Source organism: Phocoena sinus, chromosome 3 (assembly GCF_008692025.1).
Source record: "Phocoena sinus isolate mPhoSin1 chromosome 3, mPhoSin1.pri, whole genome shotgun sequence".
Classification (NCBI taxonomy): Eukaryota; Metazoa; Chordata; class Mammalia; order Artiodactyla; family Phocoenidae; genus Phocoena; species Phocoena sinus.
The window spans coordinates 113,111,335-113,118,227 of NC_045765.1; positions in this window are offsets into that span (position 1 = coordinate 113,111,335).

Genomic DNA, 6,893 nt, shown 5'->3' on the forward strand with positions numbered 1-6,893 from the left:
TAATGGTAGAAAGTGAAGGGTAAAGCAAAAATAGGTGGTCTGCAGGAGGGTAGTTCTAAGTTCATGTTCCAGCTGGTCAGCTCTTCTCTGAAGGCTCTGGGGAGGTTTTAAAACTCTGTCGTGGCTAATGTTTCTATGGAGAACTTAACGCTAAGAAGAAATTGTAAAAGCAAATGCTCCTGATTTATTTTGCAAGTGCTGAAATGAATCTTTGGGATTTCAGTCTGCATTCACTGGGTAACTACTATCTCACAGATCACTTCTTTGCAGAATCTCAGAAAAGAAACTTGTCTGCAGAATTTGGGGCTATTTTTCTCTTAGGGTTGGACATTGGAGGGTGATTCAAATAAATGCAATGTGCCAGCTTACCTTGCCATCTGACTGTGCTTGCAGGAATATTAAAACAAAAACTGACACCGTCTAGTGAAAAATGTCTTTTTAATAAAGCAAGAAGTGTTTTTTCTTTAATGTAAAACAAAAGATGACACTGGAAAACTACTAGACCTGGTAAAACAATTTTTAAAGCAGTATTATTTTAAAAATGATTGTTTTCAGAGGTCTCTCTCCTTCTAACTAGTTGAAATGAGGTGTTTGACAAAACGCAATTTTGTTTTTATAACAATAACAGATTATTCATATCAAGAGCATCAAACAGGATTTTAAAAGTATGTTTGAGTAAAGATCTCGGCATGCACCATTCCATTCACCTTTGACATGATTTGGTCATTTTCCAATAATATCATGCTATTGATCATTTTTACATTTTTACCACAATTGTGACCAATGTGCTTTCAAAGCATCACCCAAAGAAGTGAGGCATGAGGAAGTGAAAGGAAAGAAATCATTAAAGCCTTTTTCAAAGTCCTAGGAGACTTTGGGTTGTTAACATTTTCTAGCTCATTCCTGTCCCAGAAAAAGAGTGATGCTGAAAAGAAATCTGCATTTTATTGCCAAGGAGAGCTCTGTACCTAAAAAGGGAATCCTTACGGTCCAACATCAGCTTAAAAAACAAAAAAGAATCAGAACAGAAATAAATGTAGCGGTCAGTGTTTCAGTTCTCAAAAACTAAAGTCAGGTAGTAATGTCAGGGTAGAGGATAACTGTAGAACTGGTGGCCTCTACACATCATTTTATGGCCAGGGAAACAAAGAGGCACAGAGAAGTTGCATGATTTCCACAGCTAAGGAAGAATAGAGCCTTAGCAACATTCCAGGTCTCCTGAGAGCCTCTGCCCGTTGCTTTTTCTACAGTACATGTTTTTGTTTTTATATACATAAATTTTTTTTTCAGTGAAGTCCTTTTCCACTTCACTACAGCCTATAGCTTTGGACAACTTTCAAATATTTTGTCAATGTTAAATCGGCAAGCCTTCTTGGCAATCTTGCCTTTTTCTCTTTGCTCTAAAGTTCTAAACAAATCAAAGTTTGGAGAGACTGAACTTTAATTTTATTAAAAAAATAAAGCCATGCACAGTTCCATTATTATTTTTTCCATTTCACAGTTTAAGAAAGTTAGAACTTCAGTGACTCTGAGAAGATGATCCCCAGGGTAGCCTGGAAACGAGGAGGAAGAGAAAGCAGCATTGATTCTAGGTGGCCCCCTTCACTTTTTATCCCCTTTACTCTGCATTAACTTTCTCAATTGCATTTATCATCTAACATAACATACACTGGATTATTTGTTTATTGTTTGTCATCTCCCTCTAGAACATGAGCTTTCTGAGAGCTGGGACTTGGTCTAATTCTTCACTGCTGTGTGCCAGGACTTGCAGCAATGCCTGGAATATAGTAGCTCCTTAATTATTTTGCTATAATCACGAATTTACTAAATACAGGTATATACCAGGCACTATACTAGGAATAGTTGCAACTTCCAATCTGTAACAACTCTGTGAAGAACTTCTGGTTATTCTTTGGTTTGTTTGTCTGCGGTACGCAGGCCTCTCACTGTTGTGGCCTCTCCCGTTGCGGAGCACAGGCTCCGGACGCGCAGGCTCAGCGGCCATGGCTCACGGGCCCAGCCACTCCGCGGCATGTGGGATCTTCCCGGACCGGGGCACGAACCCGTGTCCCCTGCATCGGCAGGTGGACTCTCAACCACTGCGCCACCAGGGAAGCCCCCCTGGTTATTCTTATTTAACAGTGAAGAAACCGACTCAAAAAGTCTCATAGGTATTACAGTAAAGGGCAGCGCTGAATTTACCTGAATCCAAACTTTTCTCCCAACACAAAAACCTGTCTCCTAGGGGTTTCCTTGGTGGTGCAGTGGTTGAGAATCTGCCTGCCAATGCAGGGGACAGGGGTTCGAGCCCTGGTCTGGGAGGATCCCACATGCCGCAGGGCAAATAGGCCCGTGAACCACAACTACTGATCCTGCATGTCTGGAGCCTGTGCTCCGCAACAAGAGAGGCCGCAATAATGAGCGGCCCGCACACCGCAATGAAGAGTGGCCCCCACTTGCTGCAACTAGAGAAAGCCCTCACACAGAAACAAAGACCCAACACAGCCATAAATAAATAAATAAATAAATTTTTTTAAAATGGCAAAATTCCTTTAAAAAAACAAAAAAACCTGTCTCCTGTTTCAGGCTAATAAATTGAACTGTGCATTTCAACATGTCACCTTCTACTAAATGCATGTTCCCTTCTCCCAGGCGAATGCTAAAGGAACTGCTATAAATGCCCCCAAATTACCATCATCTATTTGACATCACCAAGAACTAGGGACCTGGGGGTCCAGTTTGCGTCCAGGCAGTATTTCTGATTATAGTTTTCCTAACAATCCCCTGCATTTCCCTGTTGGTTTTCAGATAAGATCTGAAAGGGCTAAGGGCTCTACCACGTATCTGTAAAGTTGTCCTGAATCCATTTTTTAAAATTATTCATGATTTCCCATTAACTATGACTTCAAATATGCTTTATCTTATCTCAGATTGATCTGTCTTTAGCAGTAGCTCTTAATCCTAGCTTTAATTTTCTTTGCCTGACTCCTATACCCGCTTCTGGAACACTCTGTCTTAACTGGCAGATGAGAGGCAAATGAATTTCTAGCTGACCTTGGAGAGCTTGGATATTTTGAAAGAAGCTTGACTATCAGAGAATGAAAGTGAAGACACCCATTATGTTACCGACCTGGGCTCTTGGATTATTTAATCAATAGAAATTGGTAAGAGGCAATATGAGAAATTCAGGCAAGGTTTTATTGGGACTGGTGCTGCAGCAGGAGACAGCGAGAATGACAAACCAGTGCCCTTGCTCGCTTCCTAAGGAAGGTGTTCTAGTTCCTTTAAATGGGGTGAGGGTAGGGGAGGATTGGTGGGTCAGGTGGAAAAGGGTGGCTTGGGTGATCTGCCCATCCCCTTGGTGGTTCAGCGTGCAGGGATCATGCACAGTACCCTGCTTTTGCTCATGGCACCTCAGAAATGGCAGCTGGGTACTTCCCTGGTGGCACAGTGGTTAAGAATCTGCCTACCAATGCCAGGGACACGGGTTCGAGCCCTGGTCCGGGAAGATCCCACATGCTGCAGAGCAACTAAGCCCGTGCGCCACAACTACTGAAGCCTGCGCTCTAGAGCCCGTGAGCCACAACTACTGAGCCCGCGTGCCACAACTACTGAAGCCTGCGCTCTAGAGCCCGTGAGCCACAACTACTGAGCCCGCGTGCCACAACTACTGAAGCCCACCAGCCTAGAGCCCGTGCTCTGCAACGAGAAAAGCCACTGCAATGAGAAGTCCGTGCACTGCAACAAAGAGTAGCCCCTGCTTGCCGCAACTAGAGAAAGCCTGCGCACAGCAACAAAGACCTGATGCAGCCATAATTAATTAATTAAAACGTTAAAATCTCTCTCTCTCTGGAATGCTTTTCAAAATATTTTTAAAAAGGAAACAAGCATTCTGTTAGTATAGTCAAATAGATGTAATGGTTTTGTTGGTTTACTAGTTTTTTAAATTCAGATTCATCTAATTTTCTTGACTAAGGCAAATCTACATTATTTCAAAACAAAGTCTCACTGAGATAAACACACTGATGGTGGCAATCTGAATATGCAAACATACAAATCTTTCTAGAAAGATGCTTACTATCTGGGGAAGGGATTGTGGCTTCTACCCCAAAACTCAGCTGCCCCCTAAGGGGCTGCTGGGACCCATTTCCTGATGACCAGCTTCTCCATTTGGGGACTGGTTAGTGACTCCTGGCCCTCCTGTTAAAACTCAACAAGGGATAGCTCTTCACTTCATGAATAGGGGGAGGGTTGCCCCTAGGTCCGGTCTGTTGTGTAAACAGAAATTGCCACACTTTCACAAAGCACTGCTTAAATATTTTGGTGGGGCCCCCTCCACTTTAAAGCTTTTTTTGGGGGGGGGCAGCCAACCAGCTGCTACAGGTCAGTTACTCAGCTTGTTAAGGGTTAACTTTACATCTGGATCTGGTCAGCCTGAGGCCAAGTGTAAAAACCAATAGAGAACCAAGGAATACCATAGCAAGGGAGGCAATATCACCAGTGCCTGCCTTTTGTCATACTATAAATACAACTGTCACCTCAAACTCAACAGGTAAAAAATCAGAACTCACCAATTCCACATGTCTCCCACCTACCAATGGATCTTTCCTCTGACTGCCATACTCTGTTAATACAAACATTTCCAATCACTTAGACTTTTAAAAAAAATTAATTTATTTTATTTATTTATTTTTGGCTGCATTGGGTCTTTGTTGTTGCACGCAGGCTTTCTCTAGTTGCAGTGAGCCGGGGCTACTCTTCATTGCATTGCACGGGCTTCTCATTGCGGTGCTTCTCTTGTTGCGGAGCACAAGCTCTAGGCACACGAGCTTCAGTAGTTGTGGCGCACGGGCTTAGTTGCTCCGTGGAATGTGGGAACTTCCCGGACTAGGGATCGAACCCATGTCCCTGCATTGGCAGGCGGATTCTCAACCAGTGCACCACCAGGGAAGCCCCTCACTTAGATTTTTGATGTTTCGATCTCAATCTTTTTGGATTCCTCCAGGATCATGCCTCAGCATCCAGTCAGCCATTAAGACTTGGTGGTTGGTTTTTTGTTGTTTTTTTGTGTGCGTGTGTGAATATCTCTGTTGTTTGTTAATGTCTCTTCATTCTTCTTTGTTCTCATCATCACCACTACCACTCCACTCCGGTGCAATCTCTCACCTGGGCTGTGTCAATGGCTAGTCCTGCGCTGGTTTTTTACTTCTTGCAATTTAACTTCATTTTTTCCTCCTCTAAATTCCTGTATCAAATATCCTGTATCAAAGGCTCCTTTGAGCCTTTAGCAAATGCTACTTTAGTCGCTATTTATGTTTCTATTGTTCTCTTGACTAAAAAAAAATAATAAAATATTAGCACTTGGAGTACCCAGATTTCTACTTTAGTTCCCAGATAGTAAATAAAAGAAGTAACCCCAGAGGGTCGAAGATAGCAGTGTGGAAAGTTATAGCTGTTGAAAGTCTGCTGATTTTTCACGTGTTTAATTCCAAGCTAAGATTTTCTTCCTAGAGACTTTGAAAGTCTAAAAATTGAGCGCTTTCATGGAGTTGGAATTTGACCTTTGTCTAACATACAATAGGTGTTCAATGAAGACAATCACAGTAGAAATCTATTTGGGTCTGGGCAAGTGATGACATTAACAAATAGGGTCTGCCTACTACACATGAAGATTATCATTTGATCTCTACAGTTTCTAAGCATGTCAGTAAAACCAGCTGGCTTGTGAAGGCTTCTGAAATCAGTCAGCTCTGGCTGCTATAATAAAATACCATAGACTGGGAGGTTTAAACAACAGACATCTGTTTCTCACGTTTCTGGAGGCCGGGGAAGTTCAAGATCAAGGTGCCAGCTGATTCGGTTCCTGATGACTACGGCCCTCTTGCTGGTTGACAGATGGCCATCTTCTTATTAGGTCCTCATGTGGCCCTCCCTTGATGCAAGCATGCTGGGAAGGGGAGGGAGAGGTAGGGATGGGGAGAGGGAGGGAGAAGGGGGAGAGGTGTGTGGGGGAGAGAGAGAGAGAGATTTCCTGCGGTTTTGCTTTCTTTTCTTTTCATAAGGGCATTAATCCCATCATGAGAGCCCCACCTAATCTAACCCTAATTTCCTCCTAAAGGCCCCGCCTCCAAATATTGTCACACCATCACGCTGGGCTCCAACTAATGAATTTGGGGTGTTGGAGGGGAAGGACACAGTCAGCTCATTGCACCTTCTTTTCATTTTCCTAAAATGTCTGTAATCTAAGCATGTTGGAGTGTCACAGTTGTTATTTTACCAGATCACATCTTCTGTAGTGTGGGGAGTATTTACTATGAACAAAGACCACGTATGCAGAGTAAGGATGGTGTTGTTAAAGTTTAAGGCAGGAACCTCCCACTGATCAGCCACAAGGTCCAGTGGGGGAGGGCAGGAAGGCACGACAGTCACTACAAAAAACGCTGCTCAATGTTCTGTCATTTTAAACCCTTAATGTTTATTGTGAGGTTTCCCAAAACCCTCAGCCCTTCTTCCCACTCCAAGTATTACACGTTGTCTAGTAATGTTTATTTAAATTATCTTAAAATGAACTTAAATTGTTTTCACTTTGAGAGTGAATTCTGCAGTCTCTAGAAAGAACTGAGGACATTCCAGGAAGTAAAATTAAACAAAATAGACAGAGGTAGGAATTTATCTTCTGCAAACTATAATGTTAACTTCAAGTGTCTTTTAAATGTGATGAATTAAACCCTTCTGAATGTCTGGAGTTTATATCTTCTTAGAAAATCTGTTAATTAGTATAAATTGGAGCCTTAAAATAATGTTTCATTGAAATTATAGAAAAAAAGAAGGAAAGCATTTAGCTGTAAATGCTATACAGAGGATCTGTCCATTAGGTGAAGAGTCCTTCTCAA